The sequence below is a fragment of the Orcinus orca genome, chromosome 3 (genome assembly GCF_937001465.1).
Source record: "Orcinus orca chromosome 3, mOrcOrc1.1, whole genome shotgun sequence".
In the NCBI taxonomy this organism is placed as follows: Eukaryota; Metazoa; Chordata; class Mammalia; order Artiodactyla; family Delphinidae; genus Orcinus; species Orcinus orca.
The window spans coordinates 157,944,065-157,965,236 of record NC_064561.1 but is presented as its reverse complement, the minus strand read 5'-3'; positions in this window follow the sequence as shown (position 1 = coordinate 157,965,236).

Sequence of the window (21,172 nt, the reverse complement as noted above, 5' to 3'; positions counted from 1 at the left end):
AGCTTTATCCAGGGTCTTGTCTGTTCCATCTACCTACTGACATACACAGTTATGGAACTGTGCCCACTTTCTGGCAGCACCCTATCTAGACTGAATCCCTGTTTTAGATCCTCCCTCAAATAACCCAAATGCTATAAAGCCCAAATGCTATAACAGATTCTTTCTAATAGCCTTGTATTATTCTTCTCTGGCTGCCATAACAAAGTACCATAGACTGGGTGGCTTAAACAACAGAAATTAATTTTCTTATGGTTCTGGAGGCTAGAAGTCTGAGATCAGGGTGCTAGCATGGCCAGTTTCTGGTGAAGACTCTCTTCCTAACTTGTAGATGGCTGCCTTCTCACTGTGGTCTAACATAGTGAAGAGAGAAAGATCTCTGGTGTCTCTTCTTAAAGGGGCACTAATCTCATCACACATACCCTACCCTTACAACCTTGTCTAATCCTAATTACATCTCAAAAGGTCCCCATCTTCAAATACCATCAAGTTTGGGAGTTAGGACTTCAACATATGAATTCTGGGGAGACTCAAACATTCAGTCCATAATATCTTCTTACTGAGATGCCCCATGATTCCATGATGATTCCATGGTGTGCATTTTCTCTTACTTTACCAAGTAATAAAAACAGCTTGTTTAGCTAAAGGTGTGTTCCTGGTGGTCTTTGGCTGGAGGGCATTTGCATTAGAAAATACTGCTTTTTTCAAAAATTACTGACACCTTGTTTCATCAAGTTTGGAGTATTAGGCAGGTGGAAAGATTTTAGCAGAAAGTAAATATTCTTTGGAAGAAAAAGAAACCAGAGTGTTGAGAAAATTGCTTAAATGGCACTACTAAGACCAACACCCTGATATTTGCGTTGTATCTTCTTTTCTCCATTTGCATCACATGTACTACAAGTGAGATGGGATTTTGGAGGATGAAGCTGTCGTTTAATTAATCAAACCAATTACTTAACGTAACCACCACTTGCATCAATAGATTTCAATCTGTCAACTGCCTGGTTCACATTGACATAATTCAGTCTGCTAATATTTGTCTAGGATACTTAGATTAATACATTCTCTGTGGTCCTACATTTAGTGACTATTACATCCTTTAAAAATATCGACAGTTCTTCAAATGTCCTCAGGCAATGATAATGAAATGTATAATTCTCAAACCTATAAAAGCATAATTTAAAAATTTTTCTTAAAACTTGTCTTTTCTATCATGGGTCTATTACAAAGTACTAGTAGAGTAACCTCAAGCAATCTGAATAAACAGTCATGCCACAAACATTCCTTACAGTCAAAGGTACCAGAATTTCAGAAGTATGCCCTCTCTCCCCAGGTATATAGAGTACTCATTCTTGGAAGACAAATATCTGTAAAAACTGACATCCCCCATAAGATGCATTCAAAATTGCATAATGACTTTTATGTCCAGAATGTTTAACAACAAGCTAAATCCAAAATTCAACAAATTTACTTTCTTCTGTATGACTGATGAAACTGGCTACTTACATGTGGAATAGACTGCCTCTATGGTTCAACTTTAGAGGAAATAGAGGCCCTGGAGCTCCATACATCTTTCCCCCTTATTCATTAATGCCTTAAATTATACAGAAGTCTCATGTTTTTGTAGTTTAAAGCTTAAAGCCTTATAGCTAAATGCAAACATTGGGCTATTAAGCTTTAAGCTGGGTAGAATCCCCACCTAGCAGAACATCATGTAGAAAGTGCTTATGAATAATGTAGGAGAGGGGTACCTTAACCAGGGCTACTTAAACTTGATATGCATAAGAATTATGTGATCTTGTTAAAATGTACATTGTGATTAAGAGTGGGGTTCTGTCTTTCTAGCAAGCTCACAGATGATGCCACGCCATGTTGCTGGTTTGTCATTTATTCTTCTTTCTTTGATAGTAAAGCCATAAGTCTGTTATTTTGTTGTACAAATCAAAATACCATTTCCTCTTCCTCTTGCCTTCTCATCTATCTACTCCATCCTTTAGTTAAGCTCACTTATGTAGTATAAAGCACAATTTGGGAACTGAACTATTGTACTTCCTAGAATAGATCAGAAATCAAAAACCAAACCAGGGACTTCCCTGGTGGCACAGTGGTTAAGAAACCGCCTGCCAATGCAGGGGACATGGGTTGGATCCCTGGTCCAGGAAGATCCCACATGCCGCGGAGCAACTAAGCCCATGAGCCACAACTACTGAGCCCACACGCCACAACTACTGACGCCCACACACCTAGAGCCCGTGCTCCGCAACAAGAGAAGCCACCGCAATGAGAAGCCCACACACCACAACGAAGAGTAGCCCCCAACTGCCGCAACTAGAGAAAGCCCGCACGCAGCAACAAAGACCCACTGCAGCCAAAAAAAACCCAAACCAATATGGTGTGCATGGGATACAAAGTCAAATGCTTCTCATTAATTTCTTCTGATCATCACTAAAATTAGAAATAATTTGTCTGACATTTGAAAACTAGATATATGCTTACCAGAAAATAAAGCAATTTTACAAATGTTGTATAACACAAACATGACTAAATAGTATCCAACCTAACTCTGCCACTATTCATATATACTACCTCCTATAACAATACTATTCTTTTTTTATTATGAATAAAAATTTTTTTTTAATTATGATCATTTGTAGAACACATTAAAAAAATCCTTCCACAATACTTGTCATTCTTCCCAGGCTGGAACAATTAATATTTGTACTCATTCTTCAATCCAACTCAAGTTCTAAAATCAGTGATGAGTCCTCCTGAAGAAGAAGACAACAAACTGTCCATAGCTGCATGGAATTCAAAACCTAAATATATGAAGCCAATATATTGAACTGAAAATCAGTGAATAATCAATTTTGGTTTGATTAGTCCTTTTTCTCTTTGAATTGCCCGAATGAACTGAGGGCATTGCCATTATCCTAGGCTTGTTTCCCAAGTATTTTTAACTAAATTTTAAAGTTAAAGTTTAATGAAGACTTGACCAAAATGACATTTTTGTCTGCTGTTTTCCAATTCTAAGGATAATGGTGGGGGGAGTGTATTTTCTAAACTATTGTATCACAAAAACTGATATTACCTTTCAGTTTCAAATATTCTTCTTGTTATTTGACAACTAGCTGTAAAAGCCTTAGGGGTGCCTGTGTTTTTCCTTTCATTTATATTAATGTTTTCTCAAGGAAATCCAATTTTATATAACATGTTTTTCTAACTAAAAGAAAGGTATGAGTGATTCACAGAACAAATGTTTCTGTTGCAAATTCAATGCTTCCTACCACTACTGGAAGACTAATGGAAGAAACAAAGAAATATGGCCATTAGCTATTTATGGTCAGCCTTATGGTGCTCATCAGGCCTCTCTATCTAAAACCACCACCACCACTAAGATGAAATAGCATTGAATACACAACACCCAGGTTTAGCATTGGTGCTAGGCACCACAGTGTTGCCTTTTACATATTTCTTGATTTCTCCTCATCATTGGTAGCAATCTCTATTTTCCTTCTAGCTTCCATACTTCCTTAGCCCTGAGAAGTTAACTGAAAAGACATTATCATTATTATTAACAAGGGAAGCTACCCACATTTAATCCAGAACACTTATAATAAAACCAGTTTAACATGATTATACACTCTTTAAGAAGGCTTCTTGAGAGTTCCATATATATTAGAATACATATAAACAGTAGAGTATATATATATTCTATATTATACATATATTAGAAGTGGTCTGGAGATTCTTATGTACTGACTGAGTGATCCAAATTAACTTTGAATGAGTAGATTAATGACTAGATTAGTGAATAAATAAACTACATCTGCCAGGACATAATGAGAGAAAATAATAGACTCTCATTCAAATATATTTTCTTTCAAATGATGTTGCTTTTCATTCTCTTTATTTATTGTTTTTATTTATCTTATATCACTATATCCTCAACAGAAAAATCATACAAGCTTTAAAAAAATAAGAATGTTCAATTTTCAAGAAATTTATTTATATTAAATTAATTGATTCTTGGATGTTAAACCAACTGTGCATTCCTGGGACAAATCTCACTTGGTCATGATGTATAACTTTTTATATGTTGTTAGATTCAGTTTCTTAGTATTTTGTTGAGGATTTCCATGTCTATTTTCATAAGAGATATTGGTATAGTGTTTTCTTGTCATATATTTGACTGGTTTTGATTCTGAGCAAATAAAAGCCTCACAGAATGAGTTGAGAAGTGTTCTTTTTTACGGAAGAGATGACGAAGAATTGTCAATTCTTCTTTAAGTGTTTGGTAAAATTCACCAGTGAAGTCATTTAAACCTGAGTTTTTCTTTGTGGATAGTTTTCTTGATTACTAATTAGAAGTTTTTACTGGTTATAGGTCTGTCAGATTACCTATTTCTCCTTGAGTCAATCTCAGTAGTTGCTGTCTTTCTAGGACTTTGTCCACTACATCTATTAACTAATTTTTTTGACCTACAATTATTTGTAGTATTCATCTATAATCCTTTTATAAGGACAATCGTGAGCTTCTTTCCTAGTGAAGCACACTCCTAGAAGCTGAGACTGGAAATGAGGGGAGAGAAGGCAGCAGGAATCAAGGTCTTTTGGGCTTGGCTCCCTAAGTGAGAAACCCACAGCCCAGGAGGTGGGGTAAAGGTAATCAGGTCCCCATTATTCTCACCAGCACCACACCAAAGGTAGACAACTTTATCCCATGAGGGGGCTGAGTGGAAGAAGAGAACCCCAACCTCTCAGCTGCACTCACCTAGAACCTAGCCTCAGCAACAGGTGACAGAAGGAATAAGAAATGCTTAAATCCTTCCCTTCTCAGGAAGGTAGACCTCTTGTTGGGAGCTGGAAGGAGAGAGAGAGAATCCCTTGTTCTTGGTTGTACCAGTCTAGAGTATAGTGTCTGTCCTACTGAGCTGGGCAAGTTAGGGGAAGATGTGGATTTTTGTTCAGATATCATAAAACCTTGCAGTTCTTACCTAATTTTAGCAGATTTTCATGAATAAATGTTTCTTCATTTGCATTATGCCCTTAGGGCCATTTCCAGAGACTTTAAAAAGTTCTTTCGAAAAAAGAGCTTTTTAACTACTATGTGGAAGGGGAACCTTGATATTTATTTTTATATATGTATGAGTTTTTTGAGGTATAGTTGATTTACAATAGTATATTAGTGTCAGGTGTACAACACAGTGATTCAGTATTTTTATAGATTATACTCAATTTAAAGTTGTTATAAAATAATGGCTATATTTCCCTGTACTGTACAATATATATTTGTAGCTTATTTATTTTACATAGTAGTTTGTATCTTTTAATCCCCTAGCCCTAACTTGCCCATTTCCCTTCCCTCTTCCCACTAGTAACCACTAGTTTGTTCTCTATTATTTGTGAGTCTTTCTGTTTTGTTAGATATATTCGTTTTATTTTTAAAATTTCACATAAAGTATTTGTTTTTCTCTACCTGACTTATTTCACTAATCATAGTATTCTCTAGGTCCATCCACATTGTTGCAAATGGCAGAATTCCATTCTTTTTAAATGGCTGAGTAATATTGCATTGTATGAACATTGGGGTGCATGTATCTTTTCAAATTAGTGTTTTCATTTTCTTTGTATACATACCAAGAGGTGGAATTCCTGGATCATATGGTAGTTCTATTTTTAGTTTTTTGAGGAACTTCCATATTGTTTTCTACAGTGGCTGCACTGATTTAAATTCCCACCAGCAGTGCACAAGGTTCCCTTTGCTTTACATCCTTGCCAACATTTGTTGTTTGTAGACACTGTGATGACAGCCATTCTGACAGGTGTCAGGTGGTATCTCAATGTGGTTTTGATTTGCATTTCCCTGATGATTAGTGATGTTAAGCATCTTTTCATGGTACCATTGGCCATCTGTATATATTCTCTGGAAAAATGTCTATCCAGGTCTTCTGCCCATTTTTTAATCAGGTTTTTTTTATATTGAGTTGTATGAACTATTTATATATTTTGGATATTAACCCCTTATTGGTCATATTATTTGCAAAATTTCCTCTCATACAGTAGGTTGTCTTTTCATTTTGTTGATGGATTTCCTTTGTTGTGCAAAAGCTTTTAAGTTTAATTAGGTTTGCTTTTGTTTCCTTTGCCTTAGGAGACAAATGCAAAAAAATATTGCTACAATTTATGTCAAAGAGTGTTCGGCTTATGCTTTTTTATAGTAGTAGTATGGTTTCCAGTCTTACAGTAAGATCGTTAATCAATTTTGAGTTTGTTTTTGTATAAACTTCCCTCTTAGAACAGTTTTTGCTGTGTCCCATGGATTTTGGAAAGTTGTGTTTTTATTCTCATTTGTCTCAAGGTATTTTCTGATTTCCACTTTTATTTCTTCATTGACCCACTGGTTTTCTTAGTAGCTTGTTGTTTATTCTCCACATGTATGTGTTTGTCCCATTTTCTTCCTGTAAATGATTTCTAGTTTTACACTGTTGTGGTTGGAAAAAATTATTGATATAATCTCTATCTTCTTAAATTTGTTAAGACTTGTTTTATAGCCTAGCATGTCATCTGTCCTGGAGAATGTTCCATGTGGACTTGAACAGAATGTTCTGTTCAATTCTGCTGTTTTTGGATGGAATGTCCTATAGATATCTATTAAGTCCAATTGGTCTAAAGTGTCATTTAAGGCTGTTGTTTTCTTATTGATTTACAGTCTGGATGATCTATCCATTGATGTAAGTGGGGTGTTAAAATCTCCTTTGATTATTGTACTATTGCCTATTTCTCCCTATACGTATGTTAGCATTTGCTTTATATATTTAGTTGCTCCTATATTAAGTGCATGTATGTCAACAAATGTTATATCCTCTTCTTGTATTGATGCTTTTATCATATATAATGACCTTTGTCTTTTGTTTTAGACTTTGTCTTAAAGTCTACTTTGTTGGATATGAGTAGTGCTACCCAGCTTTCCTGTAGTTTCCATTTGCATGAAATATCTTTTTCCATCCCCTCACTTTCATTCTGTGTGTATCTTTAGCTCTGAAGTCAGTTTCTTGTAAGCAGCATTCAGATGGTTCTTATTTTGTATCCAATCAGCCACCCTACATCTTTTGATTGGTGCATTTAGTCCATTCATAATTAAACTGATTATTGATAGGTATGTACTTAATGGCTTTTTGTTACTTGTTTTCTGCTTGTATTTGTAGTTCTCTGCTCTTTTCTTCTTTTAGTTTCTTCCCTTCTTTCTTTAGTTTCTTCCTTTGTGGCTTTATGATTTGCTTTAATGACATGCTTATGTTCCTTTCTATATTTTGTGTATTTGTTGTAGGTTTTTGATATGTGGTTACCATGGGGTTCATATATGTTGATATATATATATGTATATATATATATTTATTTATACACACATATATATATATATATTTGGATGCCACTTCAAGACTGTGATAAGTAAATATTTCACCTAATTTCACAGAGACAGAGAAAGTTAAGCAAAATGAGAAGGCAGAGGAATTTGTTTCAAACAAAAGAACAAGAGAAAACCCTGGAAAAACAACTAATGAAGCAGAGAAAAATATCAATAATTTACCATATTCACAGTCTGTCTGCCCAGTGGATGTGGTGAGGAAGCTGGATATGAACTGAGCACAAGTCACATCTTCCCCCAGGGTGTGCCGGCAGCTATCACCTTGTTAAGAGGTGGGGCTGGAGATGGAGGGGCTAAAGCCAGAGCTAGGTGTGAGCCAAGGCTTCTCCTCTGTTCAGTGGTCAACACCACCCTATTGGAGGTGGGGTCACGTACCAAGTTGCTGGAGCAGAAGCCCTGAGGGTCATGTCTGAGCTGGTTCTGTTCTTCCTAACTGTGTACTCTACCCCCTTGCAGCATTGGCACCTCTGTCCCAGAGGGAGCAAGGCTGGAGCAAAAGGGGCCTGCGAGGGCACTTGGTGTGGGCTGGGGTGCATGCTGGGGTGGTCTTAGCATGGCAGAGTTTCAGACCATTCTTGATCTGCTGCCTCCGTGAAAGCCAGTATGGCTGCCCTTACCCCCTTCAGATTCCATGTTGCGTGTGAACCACCTCTGTCCCCGACAATTGTGCACTCTCCTTGGCTTTGGCAGCCTTCACCTTAGTGGGGAGCTGTGCTAATGGAGTAAGAGGGGCCGGAGTGGGCACTCAGCTCAGGTTGGGGCCCAAGCTGGGGCAGTCACAGGAAACTGACCAGAGTCACCAGAGTCCCAAGCAGTTTCAATCTGGTTCCTCCACCTTGTTTGGGGAGTAAGCAAATATGTGTGCACTCTTCACAAGCAGAGTCTAGGTTTCTTACAGCCCCTAGTTTCAAACGAGCTAAGAGAACTCATCCTCCCAGTGTCGGACCCCAGGGCTGGGGCACCCAATATGCTGTTCAAACCACTCACTCCCCACAGAGGATCTCCCAGCCCATGTAATCCTCCTCTTCTTCTGTATCCCCTCCTAGGGGTGTGGGTCCTGACCTGATTGCTTCTCTTCCCTTCCTACCCAACTCCATGTGGATGTTTGTTAAAGCCTTGGTTGTATAAGAGTTTTTCTGCCAGTCTCTAGTTTGTTTTCAATGAGAATTGCTGCACATGTAGATGTATTTTTGATGTGCCCATGGGGAGAGGTGAGCTCTATGTCCTCTTACTCTGCCATCTTGATCTCTCCCCTTCTCTTTGTATTTTTCACTGTAGTTTGAGATGCTTCACCCTTTTTGTATTCTAAGCCACATTATTCTAAATATTATTCTAAATTATTATTTAGAGATGTCAATAATGTCAATAATGTCAATTATTATTATTGAGATGCTTCACCCTTTTTGTATGCTAAGCCACATTATTCTAAATATTCTAAATAAGTATTCTAAACTTATTCTAATTAAGTTTTCAGTATTCAGCTCTTCTCCTTCAACTTAATTGCTCAAAATTTTAAAGTAAAAAAATTGTGCATTTAGTTTTTTTTTTTGCACATGCTATTTACTATATTGACCAGTGTTCTTCAGAGAAACAAAAACAATAGGATTTACACACACACACACACACACACACACACACACACACACACACAACTAGGAGAGCTGATGGTATGGTCCCAGTCTGAAGGCCTACAGGCTTGAGACCCAGGAAGAGCTAATGTTACAGTTTTAGTCAGAAGGCATTAAAAAGTTGATATCCCAGTTTGAAGGCATTCAGCCAGGAGGAAATATCTCTTACTCAAGGAAGGGTCAGCCTCTTTAGTCTATTCAGGCATTCAACTGATCGGTTGAGGTCCACCCACATAATGGAGGGCAACGCTCTTTACTCATTCTACTGATTTAAATGTTAATCTCATCCAAAAACAACTTCACAGGCATACTCAGAATAATATTTGACCAAATATCTGGCACCCCACAGCCCAGTCAAGTTGATACATAAAATTAACCATCAGAGATATTATTCAAACTTGCCTATCTCTTCTTGCAGTTCTGTTAAAAAGAAGTTGCCTTTTCTGGCAAAACTTGACAATACATGGCTGTAAATATTCAGATGTGCTATATTGCTCTTAATTAGTATCTACTTGTGGTTGATTCTTAGTTTTTTTATTAATTCCAAGAATCATAAAATCATCCAGATACCAAGAAGAAATCTGGTTTTAGTTTAATATCCATCAGTTTTCATAATAACTTTGACTCCTCCACTTCATAGTTTCATTTATTCTTTCTCAGGAGCATGGCTATTCTCAATGTTGACATTCAGTCCTACACACTAAAATGGCCAAACCAGTTGTTAAAATATTTGAAAACTTTTGTATAAGTAAGCAAAGAATTACTACCTAAAATCTCCCAGGTGACATACCACCACTCTGGCCTCCCAGGCCCCTCCCCCAGGATCCTAGTGATTTCTACTTTCCAACAAATAAAGGCATACTGCCTGTCATAGCATGGGATCTTCAGGACGCTGTTTCAGTGCTATGGCTGTGTCCTTTTTGATTGGTCAGTGTCCATGCTCTACAGGTTTTTAAATATCTCAAATCTCACTTCTGATTATATTCTACAGAATCAGAATGTATAATTTAGAAGTGGAGAAACTGAGATACAGTCTTATAAATCCTTTTCCTTTCTCCTAACTGGTAGGCAAAACTGACCCTTGTAAGCACAGGATAGAAAAGTCCTGACGGGGTATTTTCTGACCACCTGTTAATTTCCAGACACTGTATTGTTCCTCTGTTTCCCCTTTCTGTGCCCACCATTAATTCAATAAGATTCCCTTCGTTGGGCAACAACAATTGTCCTTTTTGTGAAAGGACACTTCACAAAAGCCACTTCACAGGCTTTAGGAGCACTTGTACTGTATGACAGTTATTTGTTTACTTGTCTGTCTTGCCTATTAGACTGTGAGTCCTTGAAGTCAGAAGCAATGTTTAGTTACCTGTGCATAATCAGATTCTAACATAGTGGCAGGCACACAGTTGATGCTTCATAGGTATTTCTGAATGAATTGACTAAGCATCAATTATTCAATGGATTAATATATCTGAAATGTTTAGCATGCATGTTTATTGTCTTATTCTATCTCTTCTAAAAATGATGTTCTTCTAATAAGTCTTCTAATAATCGATGTTACTATCTCTCCTGTGATCCTCTACATTTTAAGGGAGACTCCTAGAGATACAAAGCCTCAAACTGAAAGACTCAATTTCAAGCAATAAGACAGGCCAGTGGTGGAAAAGGAGGCCTTTGCATAAACCATCAAAATTAACCATATCCTCCACAAAAAGAATTACTGGTGATTTGAATCTAATTCCAAAACTCTACATTCTCAAACAGCATAATCTTTCTCATTCCTGACTTCATGGGAAAAGGACTTTCTATTATTACCCAAAATATGTATGGCCTTGGAATTAATGTTCCATTGAGACTCTCAGTATCCATCACAGTTTCAAGGACTGAAGCTTGTCCATTTGCTCACGAACCTTCAATTAAAAGAATAAAATAGCACGCTTCCTTCCTTAAAACCAAGCAATCAATCCAAATACACAAGATCTGCTCACTTTGAAGCCAATCTTATCTACATAGCAAACACTAAAAAAGGTGGAGGAAAGAAAAAAGTTAGTCATAGAATCACAAGAATCATCTGATATTTTTCTTAAAAACAAATATTTTAAAAATGATATGCCTATCTCTGCCCTTACCACTATTCCATCTCTATAATTTAAAAGCAAGTACAATGGGAAAGAGAAACAAAAAGATAAATCAGAACAGATGAACAGAGAAAATTGCTGATTCCCAAGAAGCAAGGAAGGGTACAGTGTAAACCCAAAGCTTCTCTTAATATGGAAGTAAATGTTTAAACCCTGCTTCCTTGAATTAATGACTAAGAAAATCAGGTCTGTCCTGATGTATGACAGGACATGGTCTTGGGGACAATTTGTGTCATGGGTCTTAACTCACAGCTCGTTGACAACAGGGTACTGAAGGCTATTTAGAGTCAATACTTATTTAGTCATGCCAGGGAGAGTAGAGCGATTTTGATAAAGAGCATTTCACAGATTGACAATATTAAAACTCTTTTTAAACTCTCTTAAATATTTCTGTCCTTTCTCTTTTTCATAGGATGCATATGTCATTCATAAATACCTGCTGTAGATATAAGAACAAATATGATAAAAATCAAGTATTCTGGAATACCCAACCACAGCCAGGTAGTGAGGGCTTGAACAACTGCAGGTTAGGTTTTAAAAACCAATTTTCCTAGAGTTGTTTCTCTTAAATCTGTTGTTAAGTTGCTTTCCCCCTTAAAGAATCTTTAAACATGGACTCACATATTGAATAAAATTATGTATTGTCCTAAAGTGATACATTTACTATGTGAAATCTTCTCAAAATATGTCATGTGGAACTACATTTCAATTGAGAAAAAGATTATCAGTCTACTTCTAATTTCCCCTTAGATACTAAGTGAGAGTTCAATTAGCAAAAGATTGAATCTATGTTTATATTTATTCACATATATATGAATAATATATTTTGTTTGGACATTTGCAACAAAACTGGAGGGCAAGCCTAGGGTATTTAGGTGGCCTACCTAAAATTCACTCTCAGACAGAGACAGCTGGTACTCACCATAATCCACATTGTTCTCTTACTCCTGGGCACACAGCTAGAATACATTTTGCAGCCTCCAATGCAGCTACATGTAATGATGTGACTGACTTCAGATCAACAGAATGTGAACAAAAGAGATGTGCACACTTCTAGTCCTTGTTTATAAAATCCTACCTCATGTGATCCTCTCTCTATTCTCCCATGTACTGCTTGAATGGATAAGAGTCCAAGGAATGAGGAAAGATACAGCCACAAGATGGAAGGAGCCCGGCTTCTGGAAGGTATGGCACAAGCACTTAGCAAACTGCAAGAATTTATAGAAGAAAGAAATAAGATTTTATTATTATATGTCCCTGATATTTTGGAGATTGTCAGAGCAACCCAAATTATCACAACTAAAATATTTAAGTTTGGCTACTTTTTTTCTTTCATAAAGAGTAGAGTGCAGATGGCCAAGAGGCACATGAAAAGATGCTCAACATCACTAATTATTAGAGAAATGCAAATCAAAACTACAATGAGGTATCACCTCACACTGGTCAGAATGGCCATCATCAAAAAATCTACAAACAGTAAATGCTGGAGAGAGTGTGGAGAGAAGGGAACCCTCTTGTGCTGTTAGTGGGAATGTAAATTGATACAACCACTATGGAGAACAGTATGGAGGTTCCTTAAAAAAGTAAAAACAGAATTACCACATGACCCAGCAATCCCACTACTGGGCATATACCCTGAGAAAACCATAATTCAAAAAGACACATGTACTTCAATGTTCATTGCAGCACTCCTTACAATAACCAGGACATGGAAGCAACCTAAATGTCCATCAACAGAGGAATGGATAAAGAAAATGTGGTACATATATACAATGGAATATTACTCAGTCATAAAAAGAAATGAAATTGGGTCATTTGTAGGGATGTGGATGGACCTTGAGTCTGTCATACAGAGTGAAGTAAGTCAGGAGAAAAATATCGTATATCAACACATATATGTGGAATCTAGAAAAATGGTATAGATGATCTTATTGGCAAAGCAGAAATATAGACACAGACACAGAGAACAAACGTATGGACACCAAGGGGTGGTGGGGATGAATTGGGAGATGGGGATTGACATATATACACTATTGATACTATGTATAAAATAGATAACTAATGAGAACCTACTATAAAGCACAGGGAACTGTACTCAGTGCTCTGCAGTGACCTAAATGGGAAGGAGATCCAAAAAAGAGGGGATATATGTATATGTATAGCTGATTCCCTTTGCTGTACAGTAGAAACTAACACAACATTGTAAAGCAACTATACTCCAATAAAAATTTTTTAAAAAAGAGTGGTACATCATTTTAAAGATTTCAATGAGTTATTTTCAGAAACTTCTATTTTTTGAATTCTGCTCCAGTTTTTATAAATCTGAGTTCCAAATTTTCATTAGTTCATCACAATCTGACTGCCATCCAAGAATATACAAATCTTAGTTTTATATGAGGGCTAAATGGTAAGGGGAGAGAGAAGTGGAAAGAGTCTAAAAATCTCTCTAAAGGAGATAATTATTTGAAAGCCAGTCCAAAGAGACAGGTTCTTTCAGGAGCCAGTTGTAATGATGTCCTTTGTCAAGAACATTTGGGGGCCCATTGACAGAGGTACACTCTCATAAGGGCAAAGAAGATTAAGAACCAACATGAAACATATTAGAGCAAACAAAGAGACAAACGGTAATTTTTGAAAACAGTTATATTCAAGATATAATATGCTGTGACTGCTTTTGCAGAGGCAATTGAAGCCAAAGTCCAGCTCAAGGGACATTAGATTGCTGATTCAAAGAAGCATGCTGTGGGCTTCCCTGGTGGTGCAGTGGTTGAGAGTCTGCCTGCCGATGCAGGGGACACGGGTTCGTGCCACGGTCCGGGAGGATCCCACATGCCGCGGAGCGGCTGGGCCCGTGAGCCATGGCCGCTGGGCCTGCGCGTCCGGAGCCTGTGCTCCGCAACGGGAGAGGCCACAACAGTGAGAGGCCCACGTACCGCAAAGAATCATGCTGTAAAGAATTAAAATGCTCTTGGTTAACCTCCCCTAACTGACTCTCTCCACCCTCAGAATCCTCTTTTGTCCTTAGCTGAAGATGGTATTTGAGGGCTTTGGCCATTTTGCTGAGTTACTCAGTTTTCCTGGGTCTCGCCTATGTATACATGTTATTAAACTTTTGTTTGAGTTTCTTTTGTCAAAAAAAAATTAAAGTGCTATGGACAAAGCAATAAATGATTTCAAAATAATGGCTCCAAATTAAGTATGCTGAGGAAATTAAAAGTCTGCTGAATGTCTGGAATTTTTTTGGTCAATCCCTAAATCAGAATGCAGAACCTCAGATTATATGCAATTCCATTGTTTAATCATGTTAGATGCAGTGAAATTTAAAATAATGTGACAAAATCCAGAATTTAGAGATTTAAAAATAACAGAAAAACCTGGGAGTTCCCTAGTGTCTAGTGGTTAGGATTTGGTGCTTTCACTGCCATGGCCCAGGTTTAATCCCTGGTTGGGGAACTGAGATCCCACAAGATGCATGGCCAAAAAAAAACAAAAACAAAAAAAACCCAGAAAAACCTATATTTGTGTTCTTCAATGGAGTGTAAGAAAGGAAAAACTCTTACTTATTCCTAATGTCTCTGAATCCTTAGAACTATCCCCTAACCCTTTGCTTTCATAGGTCAGTAGTTACCAGTGAGTGAGCATATGTGCCATGACCCTTAATAAGTTACAACATGAAACTCTGAAATGCAGGTTGTTTTGCAATTGAGCTGTTTCTTGCATGGGCATTTTTTAATGTTTAATGGCAGCGACTTAGTCATAGGAGCCCCAGATAGCATGGAGACAAATGAGGCATGCAGAGAAGATTTGCTACAAATGTTCAAATTATTGCAATTATAGAAAGTTTTAGCAATATTAATACCATATTTCATTCATTCTAAAACATTTTCCCATATTATTAACATTTCTGAAATCAGGATCTTTTACAGTAGATGGCATCTTATAATTTCTGTCAAACAGGGACTGGTTGTTATCTAAAAACCTTTTACTGAAACCTTGCCAACTTCAAAATTGGCAAAATGAGTGTCCATGACTTGGAAGAAAATACTTGTGGTGATACTGGAACACCGTTTTAAGCAACGCTATAATACCAACGTTCTTGATGACAGAAAAGATATGTATGGAAAAAAAAGATAGTGATAATTCTGAATTTAAAAGTGACTCAGATGGATTGGACTTTGAATAAAAAGACTTTGAGGAGTATAATAAATGTATTTTGTTCATATTTTCTTTTTACATGAATGCCCAAAAGCAATTTAAAAAATGTGTAAATGAGTTTATAATAGCTTTTTTAATAAGTATAAAATCAAAATTCTAAGCAGAAAGAGAGTACTATGTCACAACTTAGTTAGAATATTTTTCTTTCTTGGTAGTATATAAGGTGTATCTTCCAACAGAAAGAATCTTTGAATCATTGAAATCTGAAAAGAGAGCTACTTTTTCAGTATAATAAACCAAGTTAGCTCATTGGCTAGTATATTTTTGATTAAAGTTTTTTAGGAAGTTTTAAATTCACATTGAATTTATATATACATGATGTTACTAGAACATAATGAAACTGAACAACACTAAAACTAGTCTAATTACTTAATAGTATTAATAAATCTCTATCTCTATTGATTCATTTTATTTAATTTTATGCATAAAGGTTAATTACCAATTTTTTGTGATTATGTCATGTGTGTATAATCATAAAGCAATCAAATTTCAACATGTTCTGCTTGACTGGTGGGCACTGAAACATCAACAGTTTTAACCTTACAAATTCATTTGCAAAATGACACTCATTTCCCTAGCTGCAGTTAAAACAGCAAAATTTAACGTTTGTCCAAATCTCTGAGCAAATTGAACTCAGCACAGGATCATTTTTTTCCTTGAATATCCACAATAGAGGTTTGATGAGCTATATTATTACCATATGTAATAAACAGTTGAGAAAGCACTTCTTGAAAAAATAATATAAAAGATAACATTTGAGTTTTAGTGGCAAGAATTTGAGATTTTTTAATACCAGAAATGGTCAGTATATGGAATAAGTAGTTCATGCAAAAACATTTTAATAAGTTTAGGATATTCATAAAATAATCCCATAAATGGGGTGCATGTGTTAGAGTCACTATTGGGCAAATTAAAAATCGTCTGGCTGTTTTACAAAACCAACTAAAATGAGGTGGAAAGTTATGTTTATAACCAAGGGGAAGAATTATCTAAGATTAGAACTCATGTTCAACTTGGAAAAAATGTCAAGCTGACTTTAAACACTGACTAAAATTAAATATTTTTCTACATGCTATTTTTCTATGATCTGTATGGAAATAAACACAGCAGCTCTGAAGAACAACTGCACATTATTCTACAGTCTTCAATCTATACTAAGAATTTAATAACACTAGTCTTCAAATGTCCTTTCTGTCAGTGGTGTATTTCCCTAAATGGAACCTCTCTGATAGGTGCTTTATGTTACTCCTCCTTCCATTTCAAGATGTTATCACTGTTCTCAGAAAACGGTCCTCAGACTGAGCTCTTCTCTACTATCCATAAATGCAATAGAGCTGGGCACCTGATTGACCAAATAAAAACATTCAATATGGCTGACATTCTGAACACAGTCAGAGGTGAAGCCACACGCTATTACACTTTTGTTGTTGTTGTCCATGTTTCCATACCTTTCATCGTGGGAGATAATGCATCTAAATACTGCCGAGAAAGTGTTTCCTTCTATACTCTATAACATGACACATTTAAACACAGAGACACATTTAAAACTATTTTTAAGAAGTATTTTAGTAAACAGATCTGTAATTGGTACCTTTGCATTGGCCAGTAATCAGCTAAACACAGACTAATATTGCTTTATAATTATGTATATGCCCCAATCTTATTTTTTCTACTTTCCAAATATGAATTCTTTCCTACCTGTCATTTTATTTACAATGGTATGTTAAAAAAAAAAAAAGAGGGTGCAGGATTGGAGAAAGCTCAAATGGCTTCAGTTATAGCATGAGAACAAAAATAAAATAAAGCTATTATTGAAAAACATCTATGGAAAATAAGGCTTCTCTTGACCTGAGTCTAAAAAAAGCCATGAAGAGAAAATTGTCTATTGCATTCCCATGGTAATAATAAGTAATTTACTAAATATAGAATGTCCCTTCACAGATACTTTTAAGGGTTCTAAGGAACTCAAAAAGAAAATTGTTACTCTAATTAATTTGTTTAGGACACATTCCTTCTTAATATAACTTGGCTATTTCTGCCTTACCATGTTTGTGACATATGGCATCACAGAAAGCAAAGCACAGAGTAAATTCAGGGTCACTGCATAACTAACCACATTGCTGGATGCCCTTTCAATGAAATGGGTTAAAGGAGAAAATGGCCATGTTTTTAAATGGTACACTTCACTTCAAGATGACAACTCAAATTTCAACAAATGAAATATTTATGTGAGCTCAGATCTTAAATTTCAAATGAAGAAAGATGAATTCACCCTAAAAACATGCCATCCCAGGGAAAAAAATTTTTTTCATTATGCTTCCAAATAAGCCACATCAAGAATCATAGCAAAGCTTACAAACCTAAAAAAAGAAAAAGAAAAAAAAAAGCCTGACAGAGCCAAGTCAAGAGTCACTGATCTACAGGGATTTTCTCCTGAGATTTCTTTTCAGGATAATAAATTCATGAGAACTTGTTTTCTTCTATTAAGACAGTGTCACATCTTTGGAAAGCTTTCACATCTCCCTCAATAGTTAGTGATTCTAAGAAAATTTATTGAATAGAATTCTTTTTTATTCCATAATGCCACCACATCTATTTTCATTTCTAAGATGGTGGTGGATGCCAATGGTTTTACATTCAACTCTCATACAGGAGGGTAAACTTCTATAGATGGTAAATTTATCACAAGAGAGTACCTCTAATGGTAGCTATCTCAGGCCAGGCTGCTTATCCATGGAGAAGACAGTTTTAAGCGAAGAAGCTTCTCAGCACCTTTCAATTTGTACATTTTAGATGGTGTCTGCATGATCAGGCAGTTCTTTGCAGAAGTACCTCAAAAACACATGTACACACAATCTTGCTTTGCATTTGTATGACCTGGACTATACACATAAGGCCTATGTAAATTGGAGTAATGGCAGGGAAAGAAAATGGCCCAAACTGCTTTTCTTTACTTTCTAATTGTGCTCAATATCAAAGTCTGTAATAGAAGAGTGATCTGCATTTTTTTCTGCATGAGGTTTTTATTCTTGAATGTAAAAGCTATCAGTGGAACACAGAGAGAAAGTTCAAAAATAGACTGAAGTACATATGAGAATTTAGTATATGACTAAGGTCTCCACACATAGAGAAAAAGATTGATTATTTAACAAAGGATGTTAGCATAAATGGCTATCCAATTAAAAGAAAACAAAGGCAGACCCCTACTTCATATCACTGACAAAAATAAATCTCATATAAATTGAAGTTTTTAAAGGAAAATTAAAATAAGTAATAGAAGAAAAATTAGGGCAGTCATTCTAACCTTGGGATAGGGGAGACCTTTCTAAACAACATAAGAAATCAGGATCATATGAAGAAGAAGAATTTACTTAAAAATATTGAGGCATAACAAAGACGTGACTAACACAGGGCTTTCTGTGGTACCATGATATCTTAGTGGTAGGAGGGAAGAAGACACGAAATGCATTGTCTTCTACCCTCATCTTTCCATGCTGACATCTGCTGAGAAGCAGATCATCATACCTCACTATAGCCCCATGCTCTGTGGGGTTGCACTGCTACTCACAGAGGACAGCAAGGTCATGTCAGGTCTGACTGACTCAGTTTCAAGTACTTCCATAAAATCTAAATGTGATAGGCAGAATAATGGCCCCCACAAACAAAATTAGGATGTCTATATCCTAATCCGTGGAACCTGTGAATATGTTATCTTACATAGCAAAAAGAACTTTGCAAATATGATTATGTCCTGAATTTTAAAAACTGAGATATAATTTACAATCCATCAAAATTTACCACTTTAAAGTATACAATTCAGTGTTTTTACTATATTCACAGACTTGTGCATCCATCACCACAATCAATTTTGGAACATTTTCATTATCCTCCCCCCAAATTTCATATCCAACAGCAGTCACTATCCATTTCCCTCCAACTCTCTCAGTCCTTGGAAACCATTAATCTACTTTCTGTATCTATGGATTTACCTATACTAGACTTACATATAAGTGGAATAATACATTATGTAGTCTTTTTTGACTGACATTTTCATGTAGCATAAAGTTTTCAGTGTTCATCCATATTGTAGCATGTATCACTTCATTCCTTTTTATTGCCAAATAATATTCCATTGTTTGGTTATGCTATACTTTATTTAACCATTTATCAGTTGATGGACATTTGGGCTGTCTCCAGTTTATGGCTATAATGACTAATGCTGTTATGAACATTCATGAACAAATTTTTTGTGTGTGTTTTGTGTTTTTTTTTTTTTTTTGTGGTATGCGGGCCTCTCACTGTTGTGGCCTCTCCCATTGTGGAGCACAGGCTCCGGACGCGCAGGCCCAGTGGCCATGGCTCACGGGCCCAGCCGCTCCACGGCATGTGGGATCTTCCCGGACCGGGGCACGAACCCACATCCCCTGCATCGGCAGGCCAACTCCCAACCACTGTGCCACCAGGGAAGCCTCATGAACAAAGTTTTGTATGACATGTTCTCATTTCTCTGAGGTCTGGCCTAGGTGTAGATTTTCTGGGTCAGATGGTAACTCTATGTTTATGCCAAACTGTTTTCCAAAGAGGCTACACCGTTTTATATTACCACCAGCGATGCATGAGGATTCCAAATTCTCCACGTACTCACCAACACTTGCTATTACCTGTCTTCTAGGTTATAGCCAAACTACTGGGTGTGAAATGGTATCTCATTGTGATTTTGATATGCAATCTCCAAATGGTTAATGATGTTGAGCATCTTTCCATGTGCTTATTGGCCATTTATATATTTTCTCTAGAGTATTATCTATTCAGATTCTGTGCCCATTTTTAAGTGCTCGTTTGTCATTTTATTGTTGAGTGGCAAGCATTTTTTATATATTCTGGATGTAAGTCCCTTGTCAGGTATATGATATGCAAATATTTTCTCCCATTCTGGGTTGTCTTTTCACATTACTGATGGGTCCTTTGAGGCACAAAAGTCTTATATTTTGGTGAAGTGCATTTTACCTGTTTTTCTTTTGTCACTTGTGATTTTGATTGTATCTAAGAAGGCTTTAACTAACCCCATGTCATGAAGATTTACTCCCATGTTTTCTTCAAATAGCTATATAATTTTAGCTCTTACACTTAGGTCCATGATCCACTAGGAATAATTTTTTTTGTATAAGAAAGACGTTCAAATTCATTCTTTTGCATATATATCTATATATCTATATATCTATATATATATATATATCCAGTTGTCCATTTGTTGAAAAGACTACTCTTTCCCTATTGAATTGTCTTGGCACCCTTGTTGAAAGTCCAATGAGTTACATCTATATATTAAGAAAGTGCTTTCAATGATACATTGCTAAATGAGGAAAACAAGTTACAGAGTAATGTGCATAGTGTGGTCTTATTTTAACAAAAATCAAACATAACTTTATATGTGTGGTATATATTTATACTTGTATTTATATGTATGCCTGGGTATGCCTTATTTGTAGTTTCTTGGAGATGCATTTTGCAGTCCTGCTTCCTGGCTGTTGTTTCATTCTCTTCAGAGGTCCTAAAGTCCCATGATGCACTGATCATAGTCAGTGCGGCTCCTGTTTGCACAATTGATAGTTACTTCTTCCCAGCTGTAGCAATGTTTATATTGCCCTTTGCAATGTCAAAGGGCTTCCACCCATGTCTAAAATCCTGCTGAATTTACAATCTGGCCTCTCATACATTTCCTTTTGTGTACTCTCTTGCCTCCAGCCAATGAAAATCTTCATTTTCACAAA